Source organism: Ambystoma mexicanum, chromosome 6p (assembly GCF_040938575.1).
Source record: "Ambystoma mexicanum isolate Mex_15411 chromosome 6p, UKY_AmexF1_1, whole genome shotgun sequence".
Lineage (NCBI taxonomy): Eukaryota > Metazoa > Chordata > Amphibia > Caudata > Ambystomatidae > Ambystoma > Ambystoma mexicanum.
In genome coordinates, this window is record NC_090935.1 from 1110434577 (window position 1) to 1110456848 (window position 22272).

Sequence of the window (22272 nt, forward strand, 5' to 3'; positions counted from 1 at the left end):
AAGCGATTCAGATACAAGCTATGTAGCAGAAAATAGGACACAACTATCAAACACAGAGCAGAAGTAAAACAAAGAGCATATAAGACGGAAGATCTCTCTTATCATGAAGCACCAAATGCAGTAAAACAACAAGAATCAGTCGCCACGTCAATGCTCGACCTCCAAAACATGTATATAGCTGTAACAACGCAAACAATGATACGCTTCATAAAACTACAAGAGAATAACAACGAAACAACCAAAGAACATACTACTATCCTGAGTTCCATACTTGCCAAACAGAAATCCCTTGAACAACTCATATACAAGATACAAGAACGACTTAGCATCGAAGCGGAAAACAGCTACGTTTGGCAGCAACGTCTAGCCGACATTGCGAGGCAAGGCAGAATGGACAAAACAACGCTAACAGAAGCGTTAATCTCATTTACAAAGACAGCATTATTGAAGAACGACATACAGGAAAATATAAAAAAGACAAACTATCACATTGACGAAGCAACAAAGATAATCCCATCTAAGATGAGAGCGTCACGACCACAGATCAAGAAAGGAAAGAATCACCCAGTAAGTTTGAATATAGACAAGGATATCCTATTGATAGATTTGACAATAGAAGATTTACAGCGCAGAACAAGCACCATGTCGGCTAATCCGATCCAGAAACAAAGTGCATCAAAAGTAGAACAACCCAGTAAATCAGGCATGGGGAACCAAAATTATAGTATATTTGAATCTCTCCCTCAGAACAATTCAAAAAAAAAAGTGAAAACGGCAGTGGCTAAAAAACTTACCAAAAAACAACAAAGAGGCTCAAAAGCATTCATTAGAAACTCGTCACAGTGTGCTAAAGAAATCACAGATAAAAGCAAACTGCCAGAATTAAAAGCAACGAGAACAGCAACAACGAAACCAAGAATAAGACCAATAGGGAGGAAGAAACAGAAGAGCAGATCCAAAACAAAGAAAGCATGGATAGGGGCAGAAGCATTCAATCCCCTAGCTCCACAACAACTGACCAGGGAAATATCGAATCATTAATGAACTTAACTACATATTCGATATATGAAGCAGAGAGTGACAAGAATGAAGAAAGCAAGGGAACGGTGATACCGGGAAACCAAAGAAAGACCTCCTCAATGATAGTTATTGATTGCTATGAGGAAACTATCATTGGATCGCACATATCCATAGAGCTCTGCTGCGAGGAGATTTCAGACGAAGAGCTGAACTCTAAAAATGACACTTTGAGCTCGACAAGGATTGAGAAGATAGAAGAAACCGGTAACTTAATTGATGAACACACTGACCGGAGCAAAACCATAGATGATACTTCCGAAAGTATACATCTTGAACAACCACGATTCATAGATCCTCACTATAAAAAAAAAAGCAATCAGAATAAAGCTGGAAGGGAAATCTGAGAAAGAGGCCAAAATAGTGATGAATAGAGCAAATATTCTTCGACTGTTCAAAGTCATTCCAAAATTGAAAAGGGTGAAGTCAAAAGACAGGAAATTAATCGAGTTCATGGATGAAATAAGGCTTGACAAAATTTGGATACACTGCAATTCATGGGAACTACAGAGTTTAATAACATCATGTGCCAAAGAACTGGAATGTCTGGGATTCATAATAAAGACAGAAGAAACCGAAGATAGTAGCGATGAAGAACACATCAATGCGTCCAGGCAAGATTGCAACAGCATATACTCAGACATCAGTAGCGATTTCAGTACCAAGACCTATTAATATGAAGAACAGATGAGATGGCACAAAGATTCCCAAAAACGAACCAATCCTAGCCTGCATATAGACAAAGTAACACAAGGATGGAAATATGAAACATCCTCTTTTTGGCGAGAGATCAACCCAGAAGAAAACAGGCAAGAGAATCCAAAAAAAACGATGCAATAACAATGAACAGAAAACACTAATACCTTACTGACACTATGTGTGTGGAACACAAGGGGTCTTATACACCTCTTCCAAAGTGAACAACCAGAATTGAATACAGCAAATGTAATCTGTCTACAGGAGACGTGGTTATCTGAATCAGCGGTATGTGAAGGATTCCTCACATACATTAACCCTGCAACATCCAACATAACAGGTAGACCGTCAGCAGGCCTCCTTACTTTAATTAGACAAGACGCGGCATTCGAACTGATTGACTACCAAAATATTGGTAATTGGGCACAAAACACTTTATTGAAGACACAAACGAAGAAACAACAACTGAACCCCACCATGTCAACAAGTGACAAATACCTGAATATTACAAATGTTTATTGGAACCCGAGAAAATTCAACGAAGAAACAGTAATAGACTCTATATTGACCAAGATCGATAACATCGCACAGAAACATCAAGGTGCAGAATTCATCATATGCAGCGATTTCAATCTGCATCTATTTAACGACAAAGGCGAAATAATTGAAGAACCTTTGCTCGAACATAGAGCACAAAAATGGTCAAGAGAAACTCGTAATAGAAACTTCGAACGATGGGATGCACTAAACACATTAACAAATAGACTGACACCTACATGGTCACGTGGGAGTACTAAGTCAATCATAGACTATATTTACATCAGCAAAGGAATCTCCCAAACTAAAACCAAGGCCATGAATGTGTTTAGCGCACATAGCGATCACTATATACTCAAGCGTTCGTGGGAAATGAATACTAGCAAACGTCCAAAAATTAATATTCCCCCACTGACTCTGTCAAACAGAATGAATCGTCTGAGGATACCACAAAGCAAACTAACAGGTATCACAGACTCGTTAAAGAACTCAACGAAAGATGATGTTAGCAACATCAATTATGGATGGTTATTGAACCAATTCCAACTAAAGCGGTGACAGAACAAGCAACTACAGCCTGAATCAAAATACATATACAATAAAGCAATTGCGGAAAAGAAACATGAAAAGAAAATTGAAATTAAAAAAGCTACAAAGGAATCCCCATGAACTAAAAAAAGAATGATCGGCCAAGCAAAACAAAAATTTAAAAACTGGCTAAAAAATGAAAAAATGACGCAAGAACAAGAAAACGCCTAACGTATGATGATGACTCTAAAAAACAGCAACACAAGACGCCTATGGAACTATTGAAACAGGATAAAAGCACAGAGGACGTGATGATTGTGGATGTTTCGGAAGAAGATTGGGTAAAGTATTTCACAGACCTTTATAAAGAAAGGCCAACAGCTGGAAACAAAATCCCACACCCAGCGGGAAAGACATGGAGTGTAAGTTCCAATAAGGAAGAATTAACCAACACAATAAAAAAACTAAATGCATCAAGAGCCCCCGGGCCTGATGGCATGTCAAATGCAACATTAAAACAGAATCCAGAAATCTGGGAACAATTTTGCGGTGAAATTATAGATCTGATCAATCGCACCAAAAGAATCCCGGATTCATGGAGAATAGCAACGCTCATACCTATATATAAACAAGGATCATCCAAAGATCCAATGAATTACCGACCATTGGCCCTTTTGGATCCTCTGGGGAAAATTTTCGCTAATCTGCTACTCACAAGATTAAATATATGGGCAAAACAAAACAATCATCTCGCAGTTCGACAAACAGGATTTGTAAGCAATGTTGGCACAAATGCAAATTTGACAATCCTAAACTTGATGAAACATGAAGCAGAAAGAACCAAAACTGACATAATAGTAGCATATGTTGATCTGAGCCTGGCCTACGATAAAATTAACCGAGACTTGCTTTGGACCAAACTTGAGCAATGGAAATGCCCCTGTGACATACTTGAGCCGATAAAACTCTTGTATACCAACACCAAAATACAAGTAAGAATGACAGCAGAAGGCATCATAACTAACCAAATTAACACCTGGCACGGACTAAAGGAAGGATGTCCATTGGCAGCAGCTCGGTTCAGTCTATTTACGGCGGACTTCGAAGAGTCGATAAATGTACCAACTATCAATCCTCCTAAACTAAACGCAACTGCAGTGCCGTGTCTGATCTATGCAGATATCATTCTGCTGGCAAAAACACTGTGTGGCCTAAAAACGGCACTCAACAAAACGCAAGAATACATGGAAAAAAACGAACTTACAATAAACATCAAGAAGACTAAAATCATGACCCTAACATACAGGAAACAAAAAGGGAAAAAAGTGTTTTCTTACTATTTAAAACAAGAAAAATTGATACAGGTTCCTACGTACAAGTATCTAGGAATATGGATTAACCAATCAACCACAGAAATCCCATTGGCAAAACATCTGAAATCCAAAACCAAAGCACTAGCACGACAGGGACTGGCGATACACAAGAAATTTGGAAAATGTTTGCTAAAGCCGGCGGTAACCTTTTACAAACAAAAGGTTACTGCGATACTGGCGTATGGAGCAGAAGCAATGATCAATCTGGATAGATCAATATGGCCAAAGCTGGAGGCGATGATTTACTGGCGGAAAGTATTAGGCCTACCTCAAAATATGCCGATGGCCCGAATACGATATGAGCTGGGCCTCCAATCTTTGGAGTCAATAATAGAATGGAAAACGTTGGATTTATTCCGAAAATTGAATAGCGAAGAGAAGATTCCGGCCTTAGAAATTCTAAGAACAACAGAGTTACAAGTGAATTATATAGTACTAAAAAAATGGAAGGAAGCGGCAATGAGCATATGCAATGAAAAGGGAATAACACTGGAGACTCTAACACGCATGCCACAAATTGCAAAAAAAAAGCTCAGTCGACTTGATTGGATAACGACACAAGAAACGAAGGAACGATATAAATTGAACTTAAAGTGTAATGGAGAGTCACGGGCACTCAATCAACTCCCTCACTATCTCAATTTATACCCCGATCGAAGAATTCAAGACAAATTCTTAAGATTGAGATTAAATTTACTCCCAACGAGAGAAGTGCTGGGAAAATGGTCTTCAAACAAAAATGAGAACAGCGACTGCCGATTCTGCCTAAAGTTGGGGAAAACAGAAACCCTTTACTATGTAAATAATGGAATGCGAAGCACTCAACCAAAAAAGACTGTCATATAGAGATAAATACAAAAGTGCACCGGTCGAAATGGAAACAGAGGAACGATGGAGCCAAATCCTTATGGGAAATAACAGAAAAATGGTTGCGGTGATCATACATTTCTGGGAAAACATAACCTCAGAAAACGATAGCAGCAGTTAGGAGCACGGAAATTAAAGATTTTTATAATGTGAAACAAACAATTCAAACAATTTATAAATGTAAGGTTTAAGATGTAAACCAAATGCATTTTTAATAAAAAAAATAAAAAAATAAAATAATTACTCGGTTTCTTACTAATTTAATAAGGGCATAATAGAACAGTTCCTTGGAAAATTAGGTGTTGGTTGATGTCCTTGATTCATGTAAGCTTCTGCATATTGTCAATTCATGATGAATAATGTATTTAAATATTCTAAACATCCCTTTTAACAATATACAACACATATATTAAGCCTAAAAAAAGCAGGCACAGTTGTTCTCCAAATCACTGAGAAAAGAATAATCAAGATGAAGGGTTGAGACCTACGACATATTAAATCTATTAAAGGTTCCTACAGGCAATATTGGCAGCAGAGTAATGTATTCATGCTGATAAACAAGTGGCCCAAGTACTTACCAGTAATCTCCTCTACTTCTAGTCCAGGTCTGTCTCATCTGGACCTCGACCTCTCTCCTTCCCGAGACCCATTGTAGTTTTAAACCACTTGCTAGTGAACAACGTCCGTCTTCGTGAGTCAAAGGTGCTTTTTATACCGAGTTTATGGGAGGAGTTTTACAAAAAATGGGATGAACAAACCATTTTTAGCAGGCTTGTGATGGACCTCTCTCATGGTTGAGGACTCACCTCATTCTAATAAGGTAGACAATTTTATGGATGGGGGACCCCTGGCTGAAATCATTCACCCCATTCTAAAAAAGGCTTCTCTACAAGGAGCAGGAGGCACAAAGTAAAAATAGCTGTGTGGGGTTCCTCACAGGGAGTCCAGTATGCATCTCGTTGGCATCAGGATTCTGATGCAGTCAGAGAGGTTAAATTCACATGTATTGTGGAAAAGGAACGCTCAATCCATATGAATCCATTGTAATGGCGGCCTAATTTTTTTTTCATGAAAGCCTGCGACACTCATCTCTGCCGAGCCGGCATGCAAACACAGTGGAGATTGACGTGCATTGACTCTATGATGCGATGTCAGGCATGTGAACCCATGGTACACAAGTATTCCTGTGCTGAACACACAATCATTCAGCAGGTCATCAGTGTCCTGGCTTGCAGAAGCAGCAGTGGTCCCACTCTTTCTGACAGATTCATGATTGGGAATAATTTAGATATAGACTGGCAGTTGTGCCCGTGCTTCGCAGAGTATTTCCTACAACAAAAAAAAAAGAAATAGAAAAAAGCATATTTATATATTTATATTTTATACTTTTACTTGGTCTACACCATTGAATCTACTGACATGCCGAATTTCAGGTTCGTAGCATGTTGGGAAGTATGCTGAACATTTTGAACAGACACACACACACATAGCCACAAATGTCCGCCCAAAAAAAAAAGAGACAAAGGTATGTTTATATTTTATACTTTTGACATTGTCGACACCATGGAACCTACCCACATGCCAATGTTCTGGTTTTTGTAGCATCTTGGGAAGTATGCTGAACATTTGAAACAAACACACACACACACGTCCACAAATTTCCCTTTTATATATATAAAGTTAGACTATCAGTTGGAACTGTGCTTTGACGGGTAATTCCTGCAAAAAAAAAGAAATAGATAAAGGTGTATGTATATTCTTTACTTTTTACATTGTCTACACCATGGAACCTACCCACATGCCACATTTCAGGTTTGCAGCATGTTGGGAAGTATGCTGAACATTTTGAAACAGAGATACACACATAGCCAAGCATTGCAAAACGCTTAAAAAAAGGAAAATTAGAAAAATGTGTAGGAAGTATGCTGAACATTTTGAAAACACATATACATATCCACATATTTCCCCCCAAAATAAATTAGACAAAGGTATATTTATATTTTACACTTTTTTCCTTGTCTACATCATGGAACCTACCCACATTTCAAATCTCAGGTTTGTAGCATGTTTGGAAGTATGCTGAACATTTGGAACAGACACACAAACACACACAAACACACACACACATATACACACACATTTCCCCCAAAACAATTTTGAGGTGTGTAGCATGTTAGCAAGTATGCTGAACATTTCAAACAGATGCACACATATATCAAACAATATCCCACAAAAAAAGAAATTAGACAAAGGTATACTGTTCACATTGTCTACACCATGGAACCTACCGGCAGGCCAAGTTTTAGGTTTGTAGCATGTTGGGAAGTATGCTGAACATTTCAAACAGACACACACACATAACCAAGCATTACAGACTGATAGAAAATGCATACAAAAAAAACGAAATTAGAAAAATGTATATTTTATACTTCTTACATTGTCTACACTGTGGAGCCTACCCACATGCCAAATCTCAGGTGTGTAGTATGTTCGGAAGTATGCAGAACAGTTCGAACAGACAAACACACATATTCAAAAATGGCCCTCCCAAAAAATAATTAGAAAAAGGTATTTTTATATTTTATACTTTTTACATTGTCTGCACCATGGAACCTACCAACACACCAAATGTAAGATTTGTAGCATGTTGGGAAGCATGCTGAACATTTCAAACTGACACACACAAACATATCCAAGAATTGCAGACCGCTTTAAAAAATACACTTAAAAAAGTCAATTAGAAAAATGTATATTTTAAACTTCTTACATTGCCTACACCATGGAACCTACCCACATGCCAAATCTCAGGTTTGTAGCATGTTGGGAAGTATGTTGAACCTTATGAACAGACACACACACATATCCACAAATGTCCCCCAAAATAAAATGAGACAAATATATGTTTATATGTTATACTTTTTACATTGTCTACACCATGGAACCTACATACATGCCACATTTCTGGTTTGTGTAGCATGTTGGGAAGTAGGCTGAACATTTCGAACAGACACACACACATATCCACAATTTTCCCCCCAAAATAAAATGAGAAAAACTGGATGTTTATATTTTATACTTTTTACATTGTCTACACCATGGAACCTAACCACATGCAACATTTCAGGTTTATAGAATGTTGTTAAGTATGCTGAACATTTTGAAACTGAGACAAACGCATATCCAAGCATTTCAAACCGAAACAAAATTAGAAAGATGTATATTTTATACTTTTTACATTGTCTAAACCATGGAACCTACCCATGTCAACTATCAGGTTTGTAGCATGATGGGAAGTATGCTGAACATTTCAAACAGACACACACACACATATCCACAAATGTCCCCCAAAATAAATTAGATAAAGGTATATTTATATTTTATGCATTTTACATTGTCTACACTATGGAACATACCCACATGCTAAATCTCAGGTTTGTAGCATGTTTGGAAGTATGCTGAACATTTGGAACAGACACACACACATATCCAAAAATGGATCCCAAAACAATCATTAGAAAAAGGTATATTTACATTTTATACTTTTTACATTGTCTACACCATGGAACCTACCAACATGCCACATTTCAGGTTTGTAGCATGTTAGCAAGCATGATGAACATTTTGAAACAGAGATACACACATAGCCAAGCATTGCAAAACGCTTAAAAAAAGGAAAATTAGATAAATATGTAGGAAGTATGCTGAACATTTTGAAAACACATATACATATCCACATATTTCCCCCCAAAATAAATTAGACAAAGGTATATTTATATTTTACACTTTTTTCCTTGTCTACATCATGGAACCTACCCACCTGTCAAATCTCAGGTTTGTAGCATGTTTGGAAGTATGCTGAACATTTGGAACAGACACACAAACACACACACACACACACATATACACACACATTTCCCCCAAAACAATTTTGAGGTGTGTAGCATGTTAGCAAGTATGCTGAACATTTCAAACAGATACACACATATATCAAACAATATCCCACAAAAAAAGAAATTAGACAAAGGTATACTGTTCACATTGTCTACACCATGGAACCTACCGGCATGGCAAGTTTTAGGTTTGTAGCATGTTGGGAAGTATGCTGAACATTTCAAACAGACACACACACATAACCAAGCATTACAGACTGATAGAAAATGCATACAAAAAAAACGAAATTAGAAAAATGTATATTTTATACTTCTTACATTGTCTACACTGTGGAGCCTACCCACATGCCAAATCTCAGGTGTGTAGTATGTTCGGAAGTATGCAGAACAGTTCAAACAGACAAACACACATATTCAAAAATGGCCCTCCCAAAAAATAATTAGAAAAAGGTATTTTTATATTTTATACTTTTTACATTGTCTGCACCATGGAACCTACCAACACACCAAATGTAAGATTTGTAGCATGTTGGGAAGCATGCTGAACATTTCAAACTGACACACACAAACATATCCAAGAATTGCTGACCGCTTTAAAAAATACACTTAAAAAAGTGAATTAGAAAAATGTATATTTTAAACTTCTTACATTGCCTACACCATGGAACCTACCCACATGCCAAATCTCAGGTTTGTAGCATGTTGGGAAGTATGCTGAACATTTTGAACAGACACACACACACATATCTACAAATGTCCCCCCAAAATAAAATGAAACAAAGGTATGTTCATATGTTATACTTTTTACATTGTCTACACCATGGAACCTACGTACATGCCACATTTCTGGTTTTTGTAGCATGTTGGGAAGTAGGCTGAACATTTTCGAACACACACATCCACAAATTTCCCTTTTATATAAATAAAGATAGACTAGAAGTTGAATGTGTGCTTTGATCGGTATTTCATGCTAATAAAAAAATAGGTAATATATATGTATATATTAAATGGTTTATGTTGCCTACACCATGGAACCTACCCACATGCCAGATCTCAGGTCTATAGCATGTTGGGAAGTATGTTGAACCTTATGAACAGACACACACACACACATATCCACAAATGTCCCCCAAAATAAAATGAGACAAATATATGTTTATATGTTATACTTTTTACATTGTCTACACCATGGAACCTACGTACATGCCACATTTCTGGTTTGTGTAGCATGTTGGGAAGTAGGCTGAACATTTCGAACAGACACACACACATATCCACAAATTTCCCCCCAAAATAAAATGAGAAAAACTGGATGTTTATATTTTATACTTTTTACATTGTCTACACCATGGAACCTAACCGCATGCAACATTTCAGGTTTATAGAATGTTGTTAAGTATGCTGAACATTTTGAAACTGAGACAAACGCATATCCAAGCATTTCAAACTGAAACAAAATTAGAAAGATGTATATTTTATACTTTTTACATTGTCTAAACCATGGAACCTACCCATGTCAACTATCAGGTTTGTAGCATGATGGGAAGTATGCTGAACATTTCAAACAGACACACACACACATATCCACAAATGTCCCCCAAAATAAATTAGATAAAGGTATATTTATATTTTATGCATTTTACATTGTCTACACTATGGAACATACCCACATGCTAAATCTCAGGTTTGTAGCATGTTTGGAAGTATGCTGAACATTTGGAACAGACACACACACATATCCAAAAATGGATCCCAAAACAATCATTAGAAAAAAGGATATTTACATTTTATACTTTTTACATTGTCTACACCATGGAACCTACCAACATGCCACATTTCTGGTTTGTAGATTGTTAGCAAGCATGATGAACATTTCAAAACACACACACAAATATCCAAACATTGCCGACCAATTTAAAAAAATGCTTACAAAAAATAAAATTAGAAAAATGTATATTTTAATTTGTTTACATTGCCTATACCATGGAACCTACCCAAATGCCAAATCTCAGTGTTTGTAGCATGTTTGGAAGTATGCTTAACATTTCAAACAGACACACACACACATATCCACAAATTTCCCCCAAAATAAAATGAGACAAAGCTATATTTATATTTTATACTTGTTACATTATCTACGCCATGGAACCTAATTAAATGCCAAATTTCAGGTTTGTAGCATGTTGGGAAGTATGTTGAACATTTCAAACACACACACACACACATACACAAATAAATTCCCTTTTATATATATAAAGATAGACTAGCAGTTGTACCCGTGCTTCGCATGGTAATTCCTACTAAAAGAAATAATTAGAAACAAAGATTATATAAAGGGATATGTATTACACGGCCACAGTAGTGGCCGTGTAGTTATGGTAAAGTTGCTGCTTCCATAGAAAGAGCACTTTTAGGGCGGCTTATAACTCCGCTCCCGCTGGACGAATCCTCACCAAACTTAGCAAAAAAAGTATATGACCCACTCTGAATGTTTTTGCAAAGTATGGTGATGTTTGGTCCAGAGGGGGAAAGGTTATAGGGGGGTCCCAAAACGTCTTTTTTCCCCATAGACATAATGGGAAAAAACTTTGCTCATGCCTACAGCCCAAACCGCTGGACGGATTTTCACCAAATTTGTGGCAGGAATGGCAGCTTGGTCCCGAAAGCGTGCTTTTGTTAATTTGGTGTAAATCCATCCAGTAGTTTTTTTAAAAAAAGACCAAAACATAAAGCAAAAAAATTAGTGATATCTATGTCCGCTCCGCGGACACACTTCCCTGTTCGCTCCGCGGACAGGACACCGATTGGCTAATTGACTTGCGTCATGTCCGTGGACACCCAATGTGTTCGCTGATTGGTTGGCGTGAAGCGTGAGGTGTGTCAGATTTTTGGAAACGCCCGCCATCTTGGGACACCGGCCGGTGTCCGCGGACATCGCAGTAAAAACATATTAAAAAACACAACATTGCACTTGTCGAACTTATCAAATAATCTCTGGGGAGGTGAGGGGTGATGAGGATGGGATGGAAGATGGCTGCAAGAAGCAAAAAAAAGGGTGGTTTTTACCGCGAAAGCCCACGAACAGTTCGGATGTTCGCGAACAGTCCTGAACTGTTCGCGAACACCTCAGCATTAGAGGGTTGGTGAAATGCAGTTCTTGGATGGCTTATAATTTCGGTGCCACTTAATGGAACTGCATAAAATTTAGCATGTATATTCCTGATTTTGAGTGAGTCTGCAAAGTTTGGTGGGATTCTGTCATGAGGGGGCAAAATTAGAGGGGGGTCCCAAAATAATGTAAAGGATTATAAATGAAGTGCCATTTGACGAATCCTCACTTAATTTGGGAAACTGATAATACATTTCGTTAGGAATGTTTTTCCGAAGTTTGGTAGGATTTTGTGAAGAGGGGGCAAAATTAGAGGGGGGTCCCAAAATAATGTAAAGGCTTATAAATGAGTTGCCATTTGACAAATCTACACTTCATTTGGCAAACTGATAATAGATCAAGTTATACATTTTTGTGAAGTTTGGTGGGATTCTGTCGAGAGGGAGCAAAATTAGAGTGGGGGTCCCAAAATATTGTAAAGGCTTATAAATGTGGTGCCATTTGACAAATCTACACAAGGTTTGCAAAAAGATTATAGATCTAGATTTAGATGTTTTCGTAAAGTCTGAATGGATTTTGTCAAGTGGGGGCTAGGTTATATGACGATTGTATGTGCATACATTTGACACTTTTGAAAAAATAAAACATGGGTGGATTTCCAGCAAACTTGCGTAAGGAGCATTGGCAAGGACCTACAATCATGGTTTTGCAAATGTGCCAGTGTTTTATTATTTGACAAGTGTCATAATGTAGCTACAAAAAATAGCGGTATACCTTTAGTGACTGAGGGGTAGCCTGTGGCCATGGGCAGTGGCCAGATTGTCCGGGTTATGGAATAAGGTCATGATCCAGACAATCTGGCTACTGGCCATGACCACAAGGGACAAAACATAGGATTAAAGTGGCCATGTTCACCTGGGTCTGGCTTTGTGTTAAAGTTATTCGAAATTAGGATGGATTTGAAAGGGAAGAAAAATGTCCTTGTGGTAATATGGTCATAGGGTTCTCTTTTTGCCTTCTGCAGGCTGCTATGGAAAGCGAAGAGGGGCCCTGTATGGAACCCTCACTATCCCATTCCATGGTGGCCATCCTGGAAAAGGATTTTCCTTCCTACACCTGGACGCCGCAGGCATCCAGGTGTTGGAAGAAGAATCCTATTTTTTTAGCACCCCGGGTTCCCGCTTTGCGAACCTAGGGTGCTAATGGCCTTCATCCCCCATTTCAGGGGCTGGAATGGGGGGATAATGGTCCAGAGACCTCGTTATCCGCCCTCACCCTTGCTTCGTTTGGGCTGATAACTTGGGCTGCTGGGCCGGTATCCACCGTTCCAGTGCCTGGAACAGAGGATGAATGCCACAATATTCCCATTAGCATAGCACAAAATGCAAATGGAAATGTTGGAAAATCTTATTTAGTCTATGTACTTTACTGAGAAATATAAAGTAGATGGAGTCTATACATTTTTTTTTTTAGTTCTATTTTTTTACTGTGAAAAAGGAATATGTCGTTTGTTGTTTTTGGATGTATTTTTTTGGCAGGAGAGCTGAGAACGAAAGGTGGGAAGGGAAATGATGGAAGAGCAACCAAACACTAATATGGAGGGTTAGTTGGACAAGGGAAAATGTTGCGTGTGTGTTATTTTTTTTTTTATTTTTTTATTTTATTGTAAAACTGCAGTTCAATACATGTACCAAACTTTTGTTACATAGCACTAACTCAAAATTTAGCTAAAGTGCTCCATTCAAAGCTAAATTAGATTACTCGGCTCCCCGCTGTTAGTAAAGACAGAGCTCTTTTTCTTTTTCCCTTTAAGTTTTGTCCATCATTCCTCACGCATAATAAAGTCTTGGTTCACTTCTTCAGGTTTGGTCTGTGCTCAGTATCGCATCTAGGAAGTTGATTATGCTGCATGTGAGCTTAATATTTCTCCCAGCCGAGACAGTTTCCCACCACTCATCTGCATCATATAGGATGGGTTTATAAGAGAGCAGGTGTAACTCTCGGGGAATGGTAAGCAGAGTACAAGCTGTTATTAAATGTTTTAGTGTCTCCACTTCGCCTGAGTTGCAAAATCTGCATTTATTTGAAGAAATGGTTTTAGATCGGCATCGCCATAATGATTTTCTGGTGTTCAGAGCGTTCAGTCTGAATTTCAGGAATTGGTTCCTGTGGTAACGTGAGGCGCAAGTTGTGAGATACTTCGGTAAGGAATGTAGTTTCAGCATACTCGTCGAGTCTGGGAAAGTGGATTTAAGAGTTGCTCGGAGCTCATAAGTTGATATCCAATCCCAGGATTCGAGGTTTTCTTTTGCATGCTGTGGGCGATCAATCAGCTCGTCAGTAGATATATTGGCGGCATCCATGATGGTTTTTATTTCAGACTTCCATGTTTGAAGTAAGCTCGAGTGTGGATGTTCGTTATCATTTGCAAAGATTTCATATGCTGGGATTTGTGATCCGAGCAACATTTTCCTCAGAAGCGATAAGGATTGCCATAATATTGTCATATGGATTGAGTTCTGGGTCAGTTCATATCTCAGAGCCGCCATTGAGATATATTTGGGAAGTCCTAATGCTCGTCTCCAGAACCTCCCTTCAAGCTGCTGCCACAGGGAATGATCGAGATTCCACCCTGTCTCTCCACCAAAGGTTATGGTGGGGATGAACTTCTGCAGGTAGAATGAAATTAATGGCGCTATTGAAAATTTCCCAAAGTCTTTATTAATTTTCGCTCCTTGTAGACCTAATTTAGTTGCTCTTTCCAAAAGGTCGGTTGACCATGCAGATTCGCAAAGGGAGTTGTTAACCATGATGCCCAAGTATCGAATTGAAGTTACGATACTTAGATTTGCTTTTCCAATTGCCCATTTGAAATTTTTGTCTTTCCTTGATACACTTTTTCCAATGCACATGATCTTCGTTTTTCCTGTGTTTAATTGCAGGTCATTGGCTGTTAGATATTCGTTTAAACTGAGCAATAGATATTGCAGGCCGATCTGAGTTAGATCAATTAGCACAATGTCATCGGCATATACAAGGCATTTAATGGAAGTTCCATTTATCTTTGGAGAAAAATTGGAGCAGATTCCAGCCAATTCGGTAGATCAGAGATGAATAATTTAAATAATTCAGCGGCAAGTGGACATCCTTGCTTAACTCCTTTGTGCGTAGGAATTGGCTCTGTCAGTGCGCCTTGTAAATTCACTTTCACTTGTATTGGAGTGTTAGTATGCAGAGCTATGAGGGGGTCAAGAATTTGAGCTGGACAGTTCCACCCTCGTAGTTTGGACCAGAACTTTTCGCGATTTATTGCATCAAACGCTTGTCTGAGGTCGACAAATGCGAAAAAGATTTTTTTCTTCGCTTTTAGGGCTTCTAATTTTAGAATGGTTAGTAGGGTGAGGTTTACGTCAACACCTACTTGTTCGACAAAACCTGTTTGTCGACAGTCTGTTTGATTTTCCTTGGCTGCCCATGCCGTCAGCTTCAGTCGGAGAAACAATCCGAATATTTTTCCCATCGTGTCCAGCAAGGCAATGGGCCGATAGTTCGAAGGTTCGTAACGGCTACCCTTCTTGTAGATTGGTACCTCTATAGCCTTGGACCATAAAGCAGGCGTTTGTCTTGACGTTGAGATTTGACGAAACAGTCTTTCCATAAATTTGGCCCAGTGATGCTTATGTTTTTTTAGCGTGATGTTCGAAATTTGGTCTGGACCGGCTGCTCTTGAATTCTTTAGTTTTTGAATGGCCAGTACTAAATCTTCATGGGAAGGAGTTATATCCCAAACATTAGAAGAGATGGAAGAAAGAACTTGTGGGTTTTGGAGCGGCTGTTCATATGCCTTTGTAAAGTAGTCGACCCACTTCGAGCTCGAAATTTCATTTGATATGTTTGAGATTGTTTTTGTGATTCCTTTATTTAGTAGAGCCCATATTTCACGCGTGTTTTTGGTGACTATTAACTTTAACATAGTTTCAGCTCTGTCTTGTTCAATTATCATAGAGTGAGATTTAAGCCAATTTCTGTATGCCTGGCGTCAATCTTTTAAGTCCTTTTGTATGTCTTTTTGATCATATTCGGACTTTCTTATCAGGCGTAGATCTTTCCTCAGTACTTTTTTTGCTGCAGCGATTTCATTACTGAATAGATGTTTTGGGCTGTGGCCATATAATCTTGAATTAGAATGTTTTGGCAAGAACGCGGCGAACATCGGAGCATATTCAACACCATTTGAGTCAGCAAGACTTAAAGCTAGTTTCAAGATTTGCGGGCCATTGGTTTTAAGCCTATTTCCGGCAGCATTTATTGACAGCGGTAGATCGTATGTCTCGGGATGAGGGTAGATTTCATAATCTAGTTATAGACATAACATGTCATGATCGCTTTCGGCCTTCGGGACGACCTCGAGTGACACGACCTTTCGAATAGATTTCGAGAGGCCCAAATGTAGTCTAAGGTGTTTCTTCATTGGAGTCGCTTCCAGGTTGTCTTGCAGGGTTGGTCACCTTTTGTGTTGCCGTTAACCATCTGACAGTTGCGTGAGGCAAGCGCTCGAGACCAAAATTGACCTCGTTCAGGTACTTCAGACTCAGGTATCTGGTCGTTTTCCATGGTTTGAGGATTGAATCGAAACCAGCTGCAGTTCAAATCGCCACATACAATCACTGCTAAGTTGGTGTACTTGAGAAAGGCGTCGTCAATTAAAGTTGTTACTGTAGTGGTGGAGATCATTGCTGGATTCCAGTAACAGTTGATTACAAGTAGGTGACTGTGTGTCTTGGAGTTCGTCATGTCAGATCGAATAATCGTGCACTGCACAAATGGATTCGGGTTGACTGCAACAATAGGGGTCATCCAGTTATACATTTTCACCATAGTTATTAAGCCTGAGTAAGGACGACCTTTGGAGTTTTTTTTAGCCGGGTTTAAAAAGATACCGAAACCATCTCGGGTGGGCGCTTCACGAAGCCATGTTTCTTGAAGGCAGATTATGAAGACATCGTCTCGAGGTTCTGTAAAGTTGTTGAACAAATGCGTAAAGCCACGGGTGTTCCAGGACATCAGAGTAAGCTTCATCCGAGTCACTCATTGTTAATGATTTTGGTCGTTTCTTCTATTAGCAACAGGTCTGCCTCCATCACTTCCGGCTAAGCGGTCCAAGTCGTTTCGCGATCTATGTGGAAACGCTAAAGATTTCCGTAGGGACATCCGGCAGGTGATACTTTCGGATTTATTTGTATTTGTCTTCCTGGTCGGAATTCCTTTTTGATTTGTCAAGTCAGGTTCCAAGGTGATGTCAAATCCAAAGACCAGCAGCTCTTCGACTGCTTGTAATAAGATGTTTTTCACAGCACGTGTAGTTATGTGTAGCAGCACTTGGTCTGTAGATTTTTCCGTTGCATACTCAACGATTTTTATGTCGTCGGTCGTTATTGTCCGGAGTTGAAGGACACAGGCGAATAATTTTAGAACATTAGCTCTGATTAAATTTAATTCATGTTCATCCGCATGAATGTTCTGGAGTCGGAGTTTCCATGAGGTTATTGCAAGTTTTGAGGTAGTATCGCCATGTACTCTAGTGCGAAAATGAACATCAGTTTTCATCTGGTTCAATGTTAGCTTAGGGTTTAGTTTTGAGCTGACAGGTGAGAACGAGACCTTTGCGACAGTTGAGTTTTCCTTTATTGAAGCTTCACGAGAGCGTCGTTTGCGCAGGTTTTCATTCAGAGGGATTGACTTCTCTGCCAATTTATCGAAAACATTTGTTGGAGTGGCTTCATAGGAGGAAGCGTTGTGTGTTTCGCTTCCAATTGAATATGTGGATAAATTACATAGGTCTGCAGAACTTACATCGGCCGAGCTGGACAGACTCTGTATGTGCGAGTCTATGCGTCGGCGTTTTGCCGATTGTTTAGACAGAACTTTGTTCTGACCTTTTGGTTGGGGAGACCGTTGAGTTTGTGAAGAGATTGCTTGTGAATGGCCAGTTTTTTGCTTAAACAGACCAGTTTTTTTTGGGGTAGTCAGGATTCTTATGAATTTTTTCACATTCTGACGTGTACTTTTTTGTTGCGATTCGTTGTGGCCAATGTCGGTATGTTTCGTTTTGACGAGATTAGGACCCTTCTTGGTCGTTTTGGTTGTGGCAAAAGTTTTGGCTGGGCCACTGAATATGTTGAAAGTGGTCGGTTGCAAACTTACTTGACTAAGTGGTTCCACAGAAGTCACAATCAGGAGCACCATTTTCTGAAGGGCCAGCGATGTTTGTATGTCTTGCTGAGTCACAGGGGAGCTCAGATTCAGATTGGACCAATTGGATAGGAGCTGAAACGATAGTATCAGGTTTTAAGGAGGAGCAGACATTGATTGCCGCAATATTTGTCTCGTTTGGCAGTTGTTCCTCGCCATTTAGAACTGATGAATTGCTTTTTGTACTTGAAGGCGCCGCATACACTTGAGTATTAAGATTAGCATTTTTCCTCATCCATTTCACAGCGTCTAACAGACCTTCTGTAAGTGTATCGTTTTGGCAGTGATGTCTTGCGGCCAAGACGCCTAAGCGTTCTTGCCATCTTGTTGAGTGGTCAGCATTTTTTTCCATTTGTATTTGAAGAAAGTCTGTGAAAAGATTTATTTTGTCTATTTTTTGAGCCAGGATCTGAATCATCGCTCCTTGGTCAGATATTTGGGTTTGTAGGGCTTCATATAGTTTAGTGAAAGGTGCCAACGCGACTGCGGATGCCGCGAGAACATTGTTATGAATTTGCGTGATAGCTTCGATTGAGATGCTTGCCTGAAAAATATTTGCAGATGTTGCATCTTGTTCATTTGAAGATGAGATTGAACAATCCAGATGAAACTTGGATTTGATGGGCGAAAGAGTTTGTGGTAGATTAGACGGCGGAAATTTACCATGAGGGGACTTGTTTAGAGAGAATGGGGAGCTTTCTTGGGCCATTTGGTGGTCTTGGGCTTTTGGGAGGTGTTGAAGATTTGTCTTTAGCTCCGCAATTCTTTGTAAACATCTTGCCCTGGCAAAAGAACTGGATTCCAAGTCAGATGGCTTGTTTGGTACTGTTAGCAGGGGCAAATTTGGGGGGTGTCCGCTCGAAGCACTTGTAGAGACTGATTCCTCTGGCGCTTGGCACGCGTAGCTGCTACGGTTACCATGGACCGAGAGCTCAGGTGTGTGATTCGGGGTGTAATTATTGACACACTCTTTTACTGACCGTCCTCTTAGAAGCGTTGATGAACCGTGGATTTTTTTGAGGGTTTGTTCACTTTGAGGGCACGTGTGATTGTGGTCTGTTGGCCGCTCAGCGGTCGTTGCTGCCAAATAAAACGAAGGCAGGGAGGTTAGGTGACTGGACGTGGGTCTTAAAGAATGTAGGCTTTGTGACAAGCTTTTTGGGAGAACCACTGCAGTTGATTTCAGCTGTACAGGTGGTGCTGTTTGTGCACAGTTTAAGGAACATTGCATTGCCTCATCGTTTGGCAGGTTTAAAAGTTCGTCGTCACTCACCGGAAAGGCAGAGGCGACGTGATTGATGTGGCACAGAGGTTGTATTGGTTGAATAGGTTGGGCTGCCGGTGCATCAGGCACTGAAGGAACTGGGTGAATCGAGAGATCATGTATTGTATCCAGGCAAGCAGCGGCCGCAGCAGCTCTCGACATAAGGCGCGTTGGCACAGCAGAAAGTGAGCTGACAGTCTGGGCTGCCGGATCTTCTCCAGCGTTATTAATCGATTGGAGAATCAGCGGAGGACTGACAGAGACAGGATGGGGGACTGCAATCACTGGGGGCTCCAGGACATCACCGTTGGAGGTATATAGCAACTCCCGGCTCAACGATGGTACTGAACCCCCATACCTTCCCTGGTGGATTTGATCCACAAGTAGGTGTACTGCTGAGGCCGTCTCTGAAGTTGTGAGCGGGGTGCAGTCATTAGAACAGAAACGGATGAGTGGTTGCACTTCGTTTGGACGTTCACAACTCAAGACTTCAGGACGTGAATTAGGTTTATGGCAAACAGGAGGCTGCTCTGAGTGTTCTAAGTGAGCGTTTGATAGAGCTGTAGGTAGGGTAAGCGATGCGAGGAAAGCTCGACTAGCAGTTTTGCTTACCTTTGTTCCGGGTACTGCTTTCATCGCGGTCCAAGGATTAAGCATTTGTCGATCTTGGAGCGTTTTCTTGCGAGTCTGAGGCCCTTCTGGTGTTAGCGTCATTGAGGCTGGATGACAGCAGGGCTGAGATTAAACGGCTGTGGCTCGGGAGCTACCGGGCGCGGACTGGTGCAGACTGGACTCGTCACCGGACTCCGCGCTCTGCGCCGGCAAGACCTTTTGAAAGGTAAGCGGAGTAGAAACAGGACTGGACTGACTTGAAGTGCAGCTCCTCGCAAGAACAGAGAACAGAAACTGGTGCAGACTGGACTCATCGCCGGACGCCGCGCCGTGCTCCGCGCCAGCAAGACCTTTTTAAAGGTAAGCGGAGTAGAAACAGGACTGGACTGACTCGAAGTGCAGCTCCTCGCAAGAACAGAGAACAGAAACTGGTGCAGACTGGACTCGTCACCGGACTCCGTGCCGCACTCCGCACCGGCAAGACCTTTTTAAAGGTAAGCGGAGTAGAAACAGGACTGGACTGACTCGAAGTGCAGCTCCTCGCAAGAACAGAGAACAGAAACTGGTGCAGACTGGACTCGTTGCCGGACTCCGCTTATCTAAAACTGACTGCTGTGCTGATCCCGTCCGCACTGGATCCAGGGCCAATAGAAAGGCTCACTTGCTGATCCAATGGAAGCCGGCAGTAGTCTTTTGCAGCGTGTGTTATTTCTAAGTTAGGGGGCACTGTTTCTCATGCTCCTTGATTACAGCAGTGGTGGTGGCTCTTGGGGAGGAGGGATGGCATTAGCTGATGCCATTTTAAGATAAAAAGCGGTTTTGCTAAAAGTATGTACTGTGTACTAACTAGTTAATGGATAATGAGTAGGAATAGGTGTTGGAGCTGTGCAAGGGAAATTTTGAAGTTGGAAGTTCCTAAATCAGTAGTAAATGCAGTTCCGAAGTATCTGCCAAGCAGAGATCTTATTGTGAAGTGCGGACGGGTTCTCAGACACGACATCATGCCGCGCGCCAGCGTATGGTCATGTGGCACTGTCCGGAAGGTCCGCTATGAAGTCAGATGTTCGTAGACGTCTATGGATGCAAAACTAGTTGAAATAATTGCAAGAAGTGTATAGAAGTGTTAAAAATTATTCCAGATGGTGTGAAATGGCAGAGTTTTAAGGTGAAACTTTGGAAATTGGACACAAATATTGTTATATTGGGTAAGTATGATATTAGTAAGCTGTAGGAAAATAGCATACAGTGGTAAAAACCTATGAAATTCAATGAAAAAACTTTGTTGAAGGGACGTTATGGTTAAGTTGCACTAATGAAAACCTATGAAATTCAATGAAAAAACGTTGTTAAAGGGACGTTATAGTTAAGTTGCACTAATAAAAACCGTTCAAATTCACTGGAAAAACTTTGTTAAAGGGACGTTATGGTTAAGTTGGACTAATAAAAACCTATGAAATTCAAAGAAAAAACTTTGTTAAACGGGCGTTATGGTTCCAAGTAAAACCGAAAAACCCCTGAAATTCGCCAGTTATGGTAAGCTAAGCAACCATAACTACCGCCACCACCGTGCACTGCTAAGATTAACACCCAGGACATCAAAGATGACATAACAAATGTCATTGATGACATCACTGATGACATCACACTTGAAATACATTTTGATGAAAAGTCTCTACAACGAGTTGTGTTTATATTGTTGATAACAAGATGTCAGGAGTGATTGGGAGACCTATCATGAACTACTTAATCTATTAAAGAATGTACTCATCTAATATCCTTGTATTGGAGTGTTGTTAAAACAGAAACCTAATCACATATAAACATAGGCAATGACTGCAGCATGCACCATAGAAGTACACTATTTATAATATTGTAATTTTGTATAGTACAATAACGAATGCTCCCTTATCAGATTTTTGAGTAATGTTAAAAATGTAATAACTAGCTAACAACTCAAGACTTACAGCACTTGTGCTGGTACAAACAATACATTTGAAGCACCACAATGCATACAAATCAGAGGCACATACAGGGAAACTAAAGTAAGGAAGAAAGAAACTGCATCAT